This window comes from Balearica regulorum, chromosome 19, assembly GCF_011004875.1.
Source record: "Balearica regulorum gibbericeps isolate bBalReg1 chromosome 19, bBalReg1.pri, whole genome shotgun sequence".
Lineage (NCBI taxonomy): Eukaryota > Metazoa > Chordata > Aves > Gruiformes > Gruidae > Balearica > Balearica regulorum.
Window position 1 is genome coordinate 2,533,290 of NC_046202.1, and position 16,277 is coordinate 2,549,566.

Consider the following 16,277-nt stretch of genomic DNA (forward strand, 5'->3'; position numbering starts at 1 on the left):
CCTCTCCGAGACCTCAGAGCCTGCTCACACCTTCCTGCCACCTCCACCGCACTCGCCGGATGAAGGCGGCCGAAGGGAAGGTTACAGGCAGGCTGGTCTGAAAGGTGCAATGAAAAATCCAGGAGAAGCTTGGAAACACTTGCTGTGTTTCGAGTCCCTTCAGATAGCTCGCTCCCGGGTTCACGCACCGCCCAGGATGAGATGAGAGCTGGAAGGGGATGAGCGTTGCAGCAGGAGGATGGACGAGGGGCTCAGAGGTACCAAACCCATAAGGGCATCGCCCGGTCTGACCGTGCTCAACCGGAGAATTCCTCTGAACCGATGGGTGTTTGATCACAGCGTCTCTTCTGAAAAACAACCTCACATCCCAGCTCGACTGGGTTTCTCCAGCGTCAAAACTGCCACCACCACCTTTCGTGACAGGCAGAGGCCAGCTCCCAGCTGCGGTACCCTTCTAGACCTAGAACAGATGGGCTAAAGCCTGAGCTCTTGGACTCAAATTAAAACACAAAAACACCAAAACATGGCCACTTTTGGGGAGTTCAAACCCAAAGCTAAAGGCAAATGTTGTGAGGAAAGGTCGCCAACTTTCCAGTAGTTCAAATCAAGGTCTCAAATCAAAAGACCCTAACGCCTGCCCAAAGGATGAATGGGACTGACATTCAACACCAGTGCTGAATTCTGTGCTTTCAGCTTTTTTTTTTTAAATATCTAAATGCATCTGGTCTGAGGGAGATACAAGAATGTGGATCTCCAACCCATTACACAGCTGCCTTCATTTCCTTTTTCTTTCATTTCCTTCCTTACAAAGATCACTGTACCAAAGCTGTAGATCACCAGAAAGGAGAGATCTGATCAGGAAAACAAAAATAAATGCAAAGCCTGACCTCCATTAGTTTTATTTAGGGTAAAGCACTGCACCGTAGTTTATTTATTAACAACATAAAAAGACATCACCTATAGAGCATAGAATAAATACTCATAATTTCCCCAGAAATAGCATTAAGCTGACTTCCTGAGGGGGAAAAAACCTATCACTTAATTGAAGCAAGAAATGTTCAATCCAATAATCTATAATTAGATATTTTATGGAATATGTTACCTAGAGATGTTTATTTATAAAATGTTTCTATCAATAATATATTGTTGGGAGGGGGAGAGAAGGTCCATTCCTTGGCTGCTGGGATGATCGTGTGTGCTTGAGGGGATTTCATGGGCAGTAAAGGAGGCTCTTCCTGCAGCTCATCGTATGGGGTCTGGGATCCTCCCTCAGCATCGTCAGGTGCTCAAACCATGAAAGTATTTTCAGAGACAGAGGTCAGAAATCTAAAGAATACAAGCTTCTAGCCAGGCTCATTGACAAAGGCAAATGCTTAAAGCCATCTCAAAATACATAGATACAAAGCAAGTTTTTAGGACTGAAGCAGGTGTGGACATCTGAGGAGCCGTCATCAGAGCCACAACCTATGACTTTCTCATTTCCAAGCCATTAGATCGCCTTAAAGACTCTTCCTCTCATATTCATGTACTCCCAGAACACATTGAGCAGTTCACATAGCGGATGTGAGCAAATATTTGAACACATTCTTGTCAAGTCAGCAGGACTTCAAAAGAGAAGATGCCTCCGAGTAAGAGTCCCACAAAACCTATAGACCCAAACGACACGCACACAACCCTCCACTCACACCTCCCGACTGCTGTTTTTCCTCCCGACAAATTATTATTTCTGTTGGTTGCAACCCTACTGCAGTTCTTATTACAAAGGCAATTTCTCCCCTCCCTTTAATTTGGGGTTGCTCTACAGCGTTCAGTGCTCCAGCTACTTCTGCAGCATGGCGAACCGTAAATTGTGTTTGAAACTACAAAGTGCAGAATAAAGCAACTGATTGAAGCAGTAAAAAGAAAAGAAAACACCAAATCCACGTTGGTGGAAGGGCCATAGGAAAAAGATACTTCATTCATCAAGGTAACAAGATTTGGGAGGGAATGTACGTTTCAGAGATGAAATACAGGAGATAATTAACACCTATCCTACAACAAGACAATACTATGGCATAAAAATACCTGGGCAGAACTGTCAGGTGATTTCCAAAAAGATCAGACTTAATCAGACTTCTTATAATCTCTAATAATTCACATAATATTAACAGGTCATGACTAGAAAAACAGTCTGTCTAGACAATTGTAAATTTGCACAGATATTCAGAACTGTGAGATATTAACAATAACATATGCTCACTTTTTTTTTTTTGTCCTAAAAACACATTTGAAATTGCTGATGCACAATCTGTTTACATTGACTTGAAAAACGCCTACAAACAGCTTGGTTGCCCTTGCACCCACCATCCTGGTCCGAGTCCCAGCGAGCAAGGTTCTGCGCAATCATTAACAGCGGACTCCGGGACATCACGCATGGAGTTGAGGTCAGGCAGTGGGAACAAAGCCCTGCAGCCGAGAGCACAGCGAAGCACACGGGGGCTGCCCTCGCCACCATCTGCGCTGGGACCCACAGGGAGGATGAGCAATTTGACTCCTCAAGTCAACTGCGATTTTGGTTTGGTAGCACAAAACAGGATTTATTGGGTGCCAGGGAGGTGGCACTGCTGAGCAACGCGGCAGAGTCACCAAAGAGCAAACCCAAAGTTTTTTGGTCCGAGTCCGCCGCGAAGGGCAGACAGCAAAGGGGAACGTGCAAAGCACATCATGGGGACCTGTGCTAGCGTGGAGGTAGAGAAGAAAAAAAGCCATTTTCCAGATAAACGCTTTGTTTGCCAGTTGCAGAAGATCCCACCCGCCGCCATCTCCAACACACAGAGGCTGCTCAGCCCACCTCCGCCAGCCCCCCAGCGAGGAGGTCCGCAGCCCACGGCACCAGCCCCTCGCCCCCACCTCCCCATCCACCGCTAGACAGGAACTCTGCCACCTCCGATCCGTCAACGGTGTTTACACTTGGCTCCCTCGCCCCGCGCCGAGCACGAAATGGGGGGAAAATTATAATAATATCACAAATGAAATTGAATGAGTAACAACATTTTCTAAGAACAGAATAAATACAGTTGGTGGCGCCTTTTTTTTTTTCCAATTTAGTATTGTTTAATATGCATTTAATCAACCCATTCAGTATTATAGAGTCTATGTACCGTGACACCCTCCTATGCCACAGAGGAAGCATTCATAGGCCATTAGGCTAAAGTAATATGTATGAGGAACCACTTTTCCCCAGGGTGTAGTAACTATTTTTGCTCCCCAGTCGTCCCCATTAAATCATTAAACCTCATGACTATGCTTTCTGAACTCTACCCTGATCTTTAAAAAGCAGAACATTAAAGGGCAACTGTCACCCTCCATTGCACAGGCCTTGTGTTTTATATATTCAAAGCATTAAGCCTTTTGTCAGTCTATACATCATAAGCACTGGAAGACTGTATGCACAAACAGGAAATGTTTATAACTGATGTCCCTTTTATAGTGGATGTGCGAACGGGCAGGATAAAAAAGCTGAGGCTCGGCTATTTTATGGAAACTGAAGCAACGTGATTTTCCCCAGCTGCTTGCAATAAAACCATCTTCGTTACTTATCTTTATATGGCCAGTTGCAGGAGGAAGGAGAAGCGGCTTAGCACGGGCAGGTCCAGGAGTCACGAGGGGCTGCCAACTTTGGAGTTGCAGATCTCATTTCCCTACTTTATGGCAAAAGCTTAATTAAGAGAATAGCAGTATAAGGGGATCTCCTGAGAGAAGCTTGGCTTGGGCTTGCACAGATCCTTCCAGCTCCCAAACATCCCTTCAAACGTGGAGTTGTCACTACTGAAATGCATCGATATCTGGGGGGGGAGGAGGAAGAGGTTAGCAAAGAATTACGGGCACGACCACCTCTGCCACATCTCTGACAGCATTACTGTTCACTCCTCTTGAAGGCTTCTTGAAAACCTCTCTCAGCAAACTCTTTGCCATCTCCACTTTGCTCCTCTTCAAACTGGGGGCTGCAGGTACAAGGAACAGGAGAGGTCTCTACCTGAAAATGCAGCCCGCGCACCGTGCCTTGCACGGCTGGAATAAGACTAGAAGACCATTCCCAGCTCCACCGCAGAGCCTTGGATAAAGAGATCTCTCAACAACAGTTTTGTGCCTTGCAGCTCCCATTTTGGTGTTGAGACAACAAATAATGCTTCCTATAGCCCGTGGTAGGAGCAAGTTAATTTTGCTAATGCTTCTGACATTCTCTCCTGGGTTTCTGAGAAGTGAGGTGCTGCAGACACCCACACAACGTGGGCGAATACCTGCAGAAACCCCTGCACGGGCTTTGACTAAGATTTTGGGCAAGTCGCTTCCCTGCGTCCTGCCCCATATCTCGCCTGTGTATGACCACCGAGCTTTAGGAGCGCGAATACTCGCAGCACGGGACAGAGCTTTGCCAGGGCTTTTAGCACTCGGGCAAGGGGAGACACAAAACAGCCCCTAGAAAAAGTTTCTGAGAGCATGGGGATGGAGGCAGACAGCAGTAACCCTAAAAAAAGGAAATTAGCAAACATCCTTCAAAAGCAGGGCAAAAAGAGATGAAAATAAATGTCAAGGTCAGGTGAGGGGCAAGGGAGAAAAGCCCTTCCACATTCTTGAGCCTGCATTACACAGGTCCCACTGCGCAGCTCCGTAACCCACCTCGGCACGTTCCCTGGGTACCACACACCCTCCCCATCCCTGGCATCTGAGGACACTTCCCAGTTAGCTGCAGATCCCTTGTAAAACAACAGGGAATGTTAGGTTAACATGACTTAGAGAGCGATAGCGTAGCTTGCAAAATGTCAGAGCTTTCATCCTGTATGTTAACTTCCCAGCCAGTGGTATCAATCTGCAGCAAAACACAGTTATTTCATCATGACATTAGTTCACCTTTAAAGGCATATGGTAAAGCCTGCTTTGTGGCTTGCAGCAGATGAGCTTCCTATAATTACAATTTGAACTGTTCCACAGGCAGCTCTATAGATAGTGGATCAGTGATTAAAGTTGAAATCACAGGGTAAGTAGTTCTGTGACACCGTGAGTCACAACAATCATCAAAGACTCAACTCTCTGGTTTCTGATGAAGTGGAGATAGTGCAGTGATTCAAGTAGGGGACTGAGACTCAAGTGCTGCTACTTGGAGGCAGGAAAAGAGCAGACACATTCTTGAGGAAGATACTCAGTGCGTGCTATTGACTGGCCCCAAGCAAATCTTTAACCCTGCGTCTAGGAGAGAGCATGACTGTGCATCTCATTGCGGTGGGGCCCCCAGTGTCACACCTGAGGATCACAGGCTCCAGTTAAACATTCTTCTTGCCGATTCCTCCTTTGATTTGAGGAATAATGCATGCAGGGCACAGGACCGCCGCAGCAACGCTGGGGCTCGGCGACAGGCTGAGGCGTGCATTTGTTTTTCCCTACAGAGCTCTCTCGCTCCCCGAGTATCCCGTCAGCACGAGGCATGGAAAGGAAAGAAATGTGCACTCACACCGTTGCACCCCTTGCTGACCCCCATCAAGAGTAAAGGGCTTTTTTTTTTTTAAACATACAAAAAGCCAGCCTCTAGTCTGCCTGGCAATGAACAGAAAAAATCCTGCCACTGCCTCTCCTGAAGATAATGGGCTAAAACATTCCCTTTCCTGAGTACACAGCCATTAAACTTTGGTGAAGCTGATGCCGAGATAATTTTGGTCCAGAAAAATCAATGGGTTCAAGCATGCAAGAAAAAACCCCCCACAATGGAACTGCCACAGTGGAAAACCCCATGCAGGTGGAATTAATTTCTAGCAGAGCAACACTTCACTCGCATGTTCAGTAAAACGAATTACAGCACATGGAAGGTATTGGATCTCCGCTCCCTTTCACTCCCAGGCTACAAGATTTGCTCTTTCCCAGCTCTACACACAAATCTCAGTGCTGAAGAACTTTTACCATCTGTAAAATGGAGGGAAAGGACAAACTGAGGCACAGGGAACTTTACACCCACGGCTCGGGTGGTACCGAGCCACCAGCCGCACACAGCAGCATCCCAGCCCGGGGCACCGGCCGCATGCTGTCCCAGAGGGAAGGGTCAGGAGGGTGCTGAGGGCAGGGAAACCTCCGTCGGAGAACCCCATCCCGTTGCAGGGTCTTGCACTTTTAAGATCAGCCAAATCGTGCAGCCAGCCCGCAGTGCTGTTTGCGGCAGGTTGGGTATTTTAAGGGAATTGCTTTCCTTACACTTCTTTTAAAGATGAAAGATGTTTCATTTAGAGCGGGAAGGGGGAGGAGCGGCAAGCGGAGTTACAAAGCCAACAAGGTTCTCTCTCCTCCAGGAAGATCATATCATGGCTGCTGGCTGCCAGCCACAGCTTCAGCATTAACCACGGACAGTGACTGATGGATGCTACGGTGCCAGCTGCAGAAACCCATCCAGGAGGGCAGGAGATGGCCTCTGTGCTCAGCACGAGCGCTCCGTTCGGAGGAACCGGGTCAGGATTTGGGCAGCAATCGGCCTGACCGCAGCAAGCCCGTTCTCCATGCCGAGGCATCTTGGGGACAGTTCCTCAGCCCGAGCGCGATGCTCTGAGGGGGGGAAGGCAGGCATGGGGGAGCAGAGCATTGGGTCCAGGACAGGACGATCCTCTGGAAGGAGGTGAGCTGGTGTAACGGCCCTGCCCAGCTTCCACACCGCACCGGGGGTCTCTCAGTACAACTCAACCAGCTTGTGTTTTTCACAGGTCTTATATAAAACTTTGAGCCTGTGTGTAAAGGAATATCTGTGCTGCACGCTGGTACGAGGAGAAGGTAACGAACACGGGTAAGAGGAAAGAAGAGAAGCTGAACAGTGCCCATGCCTCTGGCCTCCAAGAGAGTGGATGGGTATCAGCACCCATCCTGATCGTGCCCTGGAGACTCACCCTGGCAAGACAGTTTCACACTGGGGACCTGCGAGCATCTGACCAACATTTAGACCAAAAGCAGAGCCTTTGGAGCAGGAATTTGAGCTGCTGAGGAATTTTCCATGAGGTTTGCTCCCTAACTTTATGGTGCTCATTTTAAAGGGTAAACAGAGGCAAATACATTGACTTGCCTGGGAAAAACACCCAGAAAAAGATATTCACCACAGGACAGCTTCAAAACCACAACCCCCATCTATTTGCTTAAGCAATAGGAAGACAGAGCTTTCTATTTTCCTTGCTGACCCCACAGAGATGCTCAGCAGGCTTTGGTCTTCTGCAAGAGATTCAGGAGCCAGCAGCCTGGCTGGATGCCTACACCCAGATGACCGGTGCAGGACATCCACTGCTGGAATCTGCTGTCTGCTGGCAGCGTTGGGCAGGGAAGGGTTAAGCCCACGGGTGCCTCAGGCACAGTGCAGCACCAAGGTCCTTCCCAAGGCTGCAGGGAACAACGCAGCTATCAGTCTATATTTGGCCTTTGCCCCTGGATCATTTATGACTTATTCTTCACCTCTGATGACCACAGCAGCAAGCTTTCAATCTCTTGCTCCCTAGCCTGAAGCAAGAGCTCTCCCTCCCCCTTTAAAATCACACCATTTGCAATTAAAAACAAGTGCCAGGAGGAGGTCTCAAGCAAGTCTTCCCTTGCCCCTTTGTGCCCTTTGCCTTGCAGAGACCAGACCTCTGGCGTGATATCACATCGGGGCAGGATGGGGCAGCGGTCCTGTTGTATCAGGACGTGGGGAGCAGGGAAACGCACATCTTGCTGGTCTACAGCTTCAAGTCTAGAGAAGGTTTAAAGGGAACTAGCTGGGGTCACCTTTTACTTTACAGACTGTGGAGTAAAAAGGGATACTGCTGTGATCCAAAATAAGCCTTGTTTAATCACTTAGACTCCTATCCCCAACAAGCGACCTTTGTGAGCAGCCTTGCGCTACCGTATGAGCGCTGCGTGCTCACACGCCTCGCCGGCGCCTGCAGCATCCCTTCCTCTCAACCCCCCGGTGATGCTCCGTGGTTCAACTCAGCACAGATCAGCAGAGCTGTGAAATTTGGACCATTGCCCACCGCCAGGTTCAGCACAGAAGCGATGCAGGAGCCAGCCGCACAACATGGCAGCGGCTAAAGGCAGGGGGTTATTTCCTTGCAATTAACCAGTTCTTCAAAGGCGAAGGAGCAAATTGCAGCTTGTGATACCGCACCCCTGCAAGAGGATGTGCCCGTGGTCACCGCGAGCTGATAACTCAACCACTTCCCTTTAAACCAGAACCCCACCAGACTGAATAAATGCCTGGTACCGTCCTCGCTCTGAGCAGACTGCCAACGTCCAGCCACGCCACAGACCTAAGAAAACACACACCAGCGGCTTCTCCTCCCCACACAGCACAGCTCTCCGTGCTCCAGACCCTGCGGCTCTTCCTTGCAGCAGGGTCCTCCACGCTGGGAAAGGCTTCTTGAGGAGGTTGCAATCCAAATCCCACCACGTGCCCCACCACCCTGCTCGCCGCATCGCGTGCCGCAGCCAGGCAGCGCCCTGCAGTAAATGATTTCTCACCCGGGACAGGCGGCAGACCTGGAAAAAGAGTTAGACAAATCATAACCGCCACTCTCTAATCTTCCTGCTGGAAAGTCGCTCCCATCATCCTAATTTATCCAAAGGCCAAGGTGCTGGTCTGATGCAAACCCTTTCTCCTGTGATAACCCATATATGTGACTAGAAGCTGCTGAGATTATACCAGATGCGTTCCACTCGGGAGAGCTGGTATTTGTTTTCTTGGGACGCAGCTTAGCGTTTATTTCATTTCGTAGCCAAAGAAATTCCTTGGTAATGCAGCCCTCTCCTACTTCACGCAAAAACGTCTCTCCGATGTAAGCGTACAACATAATCCTGAAAATAAAGACAGAAGCCTTGCACGCATACCTTATTCTGAGATACTTCTGTCAGGACTTCACATAGCTCACTGAGAAGGCAACACAACAGTGTGCTCAGGAGCGAAACCATTGAGGGCCTTCACTAACGTTAACATAGAAACCCAATGAAATGGGCTTAACATTTTTCTCAGATCCATGGTGGTAGAAGCATTTTACAGTTAACAGTTGAAAGCCCTGGAACCTCAGCTCCCAGAGGCTCTGGATATCCGACATCTCGTGAAGTTAATACGTTCCCAGTGCTTCCCAGAGGGGCGGGAGGAGGCAGGTCAGCACCACGCACCGCTCATCTCCCGTTACAGCATCAGGACGTACAAGATCGAGAGTTTTGCACTGCTTGCAGTTATTCTCAAGGGCCCAGCGAGGACAGGCGACAATCGCAGCGTGCGTCTGGTCAGTGCTCGCGAGGAGCAACTTCTCACTGCAGCTCCTGCGCAGCCTGAAGGCTCCATCGGCCACAGAACAAACCCAGAATGCACTACGAGATCAGAAGATACTAATCCATTTCTCATGAAAACAAGGATAAGGTGAGTTTTGGGTTTGTTTTTTTTCTAAACACCTACAACATTGCTTTTCCAGTGTGGTGTTTTGGTGGGGATTTTTTTCCCCCCCCAAAGACCAAAGTCAACGAACCATGTTAGTTCTCCTGCTGCATCTTACGCACAGCTCCGCTACCTGACAGCTTCTAACCCTGGCTGCCCAAAACCAAAGCAACCACTCTCGCTCCCTCACCTAGATTTTTGGGAACATAAGCCACGGACGAGTTTCTACTCTTCGGAGTCCCCATCCTGCTCAACCCCACAAACTCACCCTGAAGTCAACTAAATCCATAAGGGCTGATAGTATCGAGAGATGAGTCAAGAAGTCAATTAGCCTCCAAAATCCTTTATAAAAACAAAACAAAGATAAGAAATAGACACCCAGTGGATCTAAAGTACTTGATAGTACCTCAAAATAGAATAATTAGATTATTTTCCTTTACACTTAAGATGTTTACACAGTTAAGCAACAGTTTGAGACCCCCTTTCTATCTGCGTAAGCGGGTAGGGGAGAGGAAGAGGGAAGGCAGGCTGCAGGGATGCTGGAGATGAGCAACGAGCTTCGCCAGAGAGAAATCTCTGCATGCAATGCAACAGCACTCAGCTCCTCCTTCCTTCCTATTGCACATGCCTTGCAGCTGGGGCTCGTTTCAGAATTACAGCTCTGTAAACACAGAAGGGCTTGAAGGATTGTTCCAGCTTTACATATTTCTAGCAAGTATTTTTGCCTCTCATGCAAAGCCTTATCTCCTCCAGCTCAGAGCACTGAAAGTTGCAATATAAAATTTGCTCTGTTTTTCCCCAGCAAAGCAAAAAGAAAACACTGCTGCTATTTTGTTCCTTTTTTTTATTAAAAAAGCCAGTTCCCTCAGCTTTAACTAGCTAATTTTCCTGCAGAAACAGTACATTTCTTTTATGTGTTAATTTTTCTTCCTCTATTTGCACTTCACAGCATGTAGTGACATGTCAGGCATTGAAGAACAAGCCTCTTCCACTTTCTTCTGAGATGACAAATATTCCTAGTGCAGAAGACCCTAATGCATCTGTGAATTCAGCTACATTTGTGCATTTTGCAGGAAGAGGCTACTTCTAATGACGCAATTTTCCCTAATATCATTCAATTCATCTTGTGTTAGCCTTTTTCCTTTTTTTCATACAGGAGTAGCAGGGAAGCGTCTTGCTTTGGAGTCTTGCAAAAAGCTTTTCATCCAAACCGTGACCCACGCTTTCCAATAAAAGGTTGGTCAGCCAAGTTCTCATATGTTTTGTTTCATAAACTCAAGATGTGCTGTTTGGAAAAAGAGGTGGTTTGGTTCTAAAATACCCATCTAGGAAGTCATTTGTTTTATCAGAGCCATTCAAGCGAAGCGCATGGAAAATTCCCAGCTAACAGGAGAGTTGGTTCCTGCCAGCAACACCAAAAATAACCAAAGAGGGGCCCTGTTGGAACAGCACAGACATTTGTACACAAGAAAGCCACAAAAATTGCAAGTCAAGGTGAAAAGAGCTGCCTGAAATCTGGAAAGTGACAGCAAACATCTCACAAACTGCTTTAACCCTGTCTCGCTATAAACAATTTCACCAAACCCGCGATTCACCCTTTTGTTAGACAAGGGCTCCAGATTTCCGCGCTGCACATTGCAGACTCAGCCCACTCAGCAAAAGATCTCAATTCAGAAGTTCATAACAAATAACCCCATAATTAACCTCATCCCCCAAATCTCAGATCCGCTTTCAAGATATGACATCTGCCCCCTCCTGTCGGTTCAGAAAAATGACATCAGGAGCTTCAGCACTGGGCTCAAACTGAAAAAAAAAAAACCCAACAAACCACAAACCAAACACACAGGCTTGATTTTTTTTTTCTTCCCCTCCTTTCTGAGCTGTCTCCTTGTCTGAGCCCAAAATTCTCACGAGACAGTTTTAGGCTCCGACATGCCCAGACCCGAGTTACCTTGAATACCGATGGGAACGCTCCCCAAGACCCCCCTGCACAGCAACCGCTCCTCCCTGAGAAAATAATCTCACACCATCAGAGCAAGCGGGTTTGACGGGGCAGTGCTCCGCGGGGGCTTTTCCACCTCTTATGTCACCGCTCCCCGCAGGAAGGCCACCCTGTCCTCACGGTCTGTCCCCAGCACTGCTGCCTCCTGCTCCATCCCCCTCGCCCTGCCCGTGGGCTTACAAGAGGCTTTTTGCAACTGGAGTGTGAAGTCAACTTCGCTTCCCCACGCCACAGTTTGCTGAGTATTAACATTCGCCTTCGGTTGCTTCCCCCTCTCTGCTGCTGGCAACTGTTAATTTTGTCACATCAGCCACTTTTGTAGATTTAACTTTGCTCTCCTGCTCCAGCCATTGTAGCGCGATAATAAATCAACAGTCTGGAGGCTTCACGTGGAACGCAAAGGCCTTTATGGTGCATGGGAAGATGGGAGTCTTTACATTTTTAAGTAGGACTTTGTCACATTCATGAGGGGTAATAAAAAAATTTACATTTTGACTTTCAGGAAGAAAATGTGGTGGTGGTGGAAAAATACCGTTCTTGTAGCTTGCTCAGGACGTGTGACATGCCTCAGAGCTCACGGAGAAGGTCATATTGGACTTCTGAGCCATCATCTCAGCTCTGCCAGGCAAAAAATGGTTTGCAACTTTCCCTGAGGATGCTAAGAGCAGACCTTGCAGGCACTGCCAGATTTAACTAGAAGACCTTCCTGCTACGTCTCCTGTTGGAATTGATACGTGCCCTGCGCAGGGAGAACAGCAGAACTTGCACTCCAGGGCAAAGCCTTTGCACGCATGATGGCCATCCAGAACGCAAGAGCCCCAGTCCTACGGGATCCCACAAGCTTACCGATATACGCGCTGCCAGACACGTACAGACAGCTCCCTAGGAGGAGGCAGGACGAAGCGTTCCCGTGCCGGCTCCAGCAGCACCAGGCCCCGAAGCTGGCATATGTCTGTGCATTGGCCACAAGGCAGCATTTCCTTTAAATTCCTCACAGGATCCATGTCAGAGAGTCTTGGCATCCCAAAGGGCACACGCTTCCCCGCGTTACGCTACGGCAGCCTGAGGGAGCAGGGCTGGCTCGCAGATGGCAGCGGAGCCCTTCAACGAGCCAGCGGCACGGAGGAGCACGGGCAGCCGGACGGAAAACTTCTATCTGCAAGGGGCTGAGAGAGCTCCAGCGGAGGGAAGAAAATAACACAGCAGAAGCCTCTCCCCAGTCACCAGCTCATGTAAAATGGGGCAGCTGGTTCCTTGCTCCTGCTAAAAGGGGTCTAAATGCGTGTTCAGGTGCAGCGCTGCGAGTGAGCCGGGACTGGCTGCACAAACGCTCCCCACAGCTAGGGCTGGCTGCTGCGGACACGGCACAGCCCCGGCACGGCCACGGTGCCAGGAAGAGCCGTCACGAGGCCCGAGATGACCAGGTGGGGAGGGCAGGGGGGCTGGAGCAGGCTAGGACAAATGTTCAAATGTCTAAAAATCCTCTCTCTGCAGACAGCCTTTTGGGGAGGGTCTCCTGTAAAAGGAAACCTGCCTTTTAGAAGTCACAGCGGATGATCCAAACTCAACGTTTTCCGCAGATTATCTCTTCCTGTCGTTTCCCTTCTGGACCCGGCTTGCAGCCTCGCAAATGCCAAGGGTCCCTGCAGCATGCACAGGCAATCTGTCCTTTAATGAACTCTGCCAGCTCACGCTAAAGATGTGGAGCGTACCTTGGAGCGAGGCGGGGGGAAAGAGGCAGCAGCCTCCTTTCGCCCTGTGGATGATAACCTCGCACGCATATTATTTCCCACCGTAATCCTACTGTTTTTAATTAGCACGCTGTAAAAGGAAGAAGCATCGCATCTCCAAGGGGAAAAGGAGGAGAGAAGAGGGGAGGGGAAAAAAAAAAATCAGCACAGAGGATTCTGTCCAACTTTTCCAAAAGCTTAATAGATTTTTAAATGGGGTTATTAACACCACCTATGAATTATTTTAGGGACCTAATTATAAAAAACAAAACCCAGTTAATTAGGTTTCCTGAACTTGCCTTGACACAGGTGAAACAAGATCTCTAAATGCAAGAGGATTGAAAAGCGAATCACTTCAAACAAAGAATCAATGAGTATTATTGCAGAACCAATTGAACAATTACTTCTTTAATTGTTGGCACCCTGCTACCTTCACTTAACAACAGGATGGATCAGCAGAGTTACTTAACCTCCTCCAGTAACTAAAAAGTACACTGTTAAAGCCAAAATAGATTGCTGCACTTTGAAGGAATTGCTGGAGGTGAATTAACCGCCCGCCGTGGAGCATGTGCACGGCACGTCGCCTCCCGGTCCCCGGCCGTGGGAGCTGCGCTGCTCCTGCCTCTCAGGACCTTCACGAGAAGCCGCAGGGTTTTTATCTGAGCAGTGATCACAGATCCCATCCTGCACCACCCACACCACCGCACTGACAAGGTGAGTGCATTTTTTTTTCAGAATGCATCTTCTCAGCAGGAGCCGGTGTGCAGGGACACGGCACGGCTGAGCGGGACCGAGGGTTCCTCTCCTCGCCAGTCCAGAACTGCAAGGAGATTTAGACACACCGCTCCAGCTGAAACTAAACACACACCCCCCCTTCAAACAGCTTGGAAAATCCCAGCCTGGAGCCTCGCTTCGATGCTACAGATTCACTATCTCAAAAAAGAAACGAGACAAACCCACGAACAAGGAACAGAAGCCTGGTTGGGGAGAGCGGTGGCAGATAATAACCGCAGTGCCGACGGCAGAGCGCCGGGCTCCGTTATCGCAAGTCCTCCTGCCTGTTTGGAAGGAACTTCCACCCTGCGCCTGCAAATCCCACCGAAAGGAAATGACTACAATCAAAAAAAATAAGTGAAGATGACAGAGCGCCCTCTTATGTTGTCAGAGAGGGGAGAAGCGAGCGGAAAAGGGGCAGCACCGCACGTCCAGCGCGGTCCGAGCTGCAGGCTGGGTGCTCCGGGGAAGGCGGTGGGTGACAGCAGAGCCCGGCTCAGGCCACCAGCATCCCTCTCCATCCTCAGGCCGCCGTGCCAACCCCACACCGCACGGCACCGCACCGCTCCCCAGCACGGCCAAGGATGCGGTTTTGCCTGTGGACCAGCAGAATTGCAAACATTTGCCAGGAGCTCCGCTGAGGACTCTGCTGCCGGACAGGCTAAGGCACTAACGGGATTAGCTCCGTACCCTGCCTGCACGCCAAGAGCAGAACCGAGCCTCTCGCAGCCTGGTCAGCAAAGTATTCCCCGAGCCAGCACTAAAAACAAACTACAAACAGAGTAAAAACAAAAAAGAAACCCTAAGCATGCAGGCAAGAGGGGTCCTGAAGAAGCATTTCCATTTCCATACATTCCTTAAATTCCCCCCACACACACATACACACGTGATGTGGCAAGTTCAAGCTCCACGAAGAGACAGGCCATCGAGCCTCAACCTAAACCAGTTGCTCACCAGTAACCCCAAACGTGAAAGGGCTGCAAACTGCCCGCGGCCAGCCGGCCAGAGAGCAGTGCTGGGAGCAAAGGGGGTGCTGGTACCCCTTGGCCACGGTGCCCCACGGTCAGACCCTCCAGTCACGGCAAATAACAGAAAAGTGCTATCGAACAAGCCAATAAAATGCCTAAAATATAGAGGTAATCTTTTCTATTGGCAGCTATTGCTGAAAATCAGGCTTGCAATTTTTGGAGTATAAACACAGCTTGAGAATGAAGGTAATAACAAAGGAATAGGGTTTTCTTTAGGTTAAAAACATCCCATTTTAGTATGTAGGAGCTAGCATTTCTCTGCTCAACACACATAGAACAGATAGCGGGAAAGCAGTCTGCACAGGGCACTTGTTTAATACTACCAAGTTAATCTGAACACGGGAGATTGGGTGGCAAAACCTAGGACCTGCAGAGGTGAGCGTTCGAGATGATCATTGCTCACGGCCATTGTTTCAGGCATATAACATTTTACCCTTACGTAGCACTTTTCACCTCAGATGACTTTCTAAAGTACATCATTTCACAGATGTGGAAGTGCCATCTCTCCTGTATATTAACAAATACTGCCTCTCACCCCACACGGCAAAAGGAGATGACAAATGCAATAACCCCTTGACAGTGGGAGAAAATAATACACAGCCAGTGGTACACACTGTATAAAAAGAGGGGCAGAGTGTATATTCTTGTACCCACATATGTAGGTATGGGTAAGAAGTGGGTATTGGAGATCCTCCTCCTCCTCCCTGGCCTTCAAATATATTGCTGAAAACCATCCGTAGCAACTCAGTACAGTAGTGTTTAGATTTTTCTTTCCTAACAATTTATATGGAATAGCTTCTATTTCATCCATTGAAATTTAAGTTTGGGTTGGTTTTTTTTTTAGAAAGTCTGCATTTTAAAATCTTGCAAGATAACACACACCCCAAGAATCACGCTTCATATGTGGTGCCGATAGCCAGAAATCAGACCAGAAACACCATATTCAATCTTTAAAAGCAGAAGAAATTAAAAAAAAACACAAACTTTTTCCCCACATGCTGTTTTCCTTATATGAAAAAAACCCTAATTTTGATCAGCTCATTGAAAAGCACATTTCAAGTAAGCTGTTTATCTTTAGCAGACCATTTGATTTTACATGTGTAAGAGCACAGTTCTGAATAGGAATCAACCGCCTAATTTTGAGAGTAACCTTTCTAGAATCATGATTCACCACAACAGCAAAGAACACCTGAAACCAATGTGACTGCAGGCAGACACTCCAATTTACAAATTCACTCCCTGCATTTTTAATTGAAACCCGGACTTCTCCTTCTTGTTACCATTTCGTAACGTTATTTTTGGAGCTCTTCATTTCTGCACCCTTCACTAAA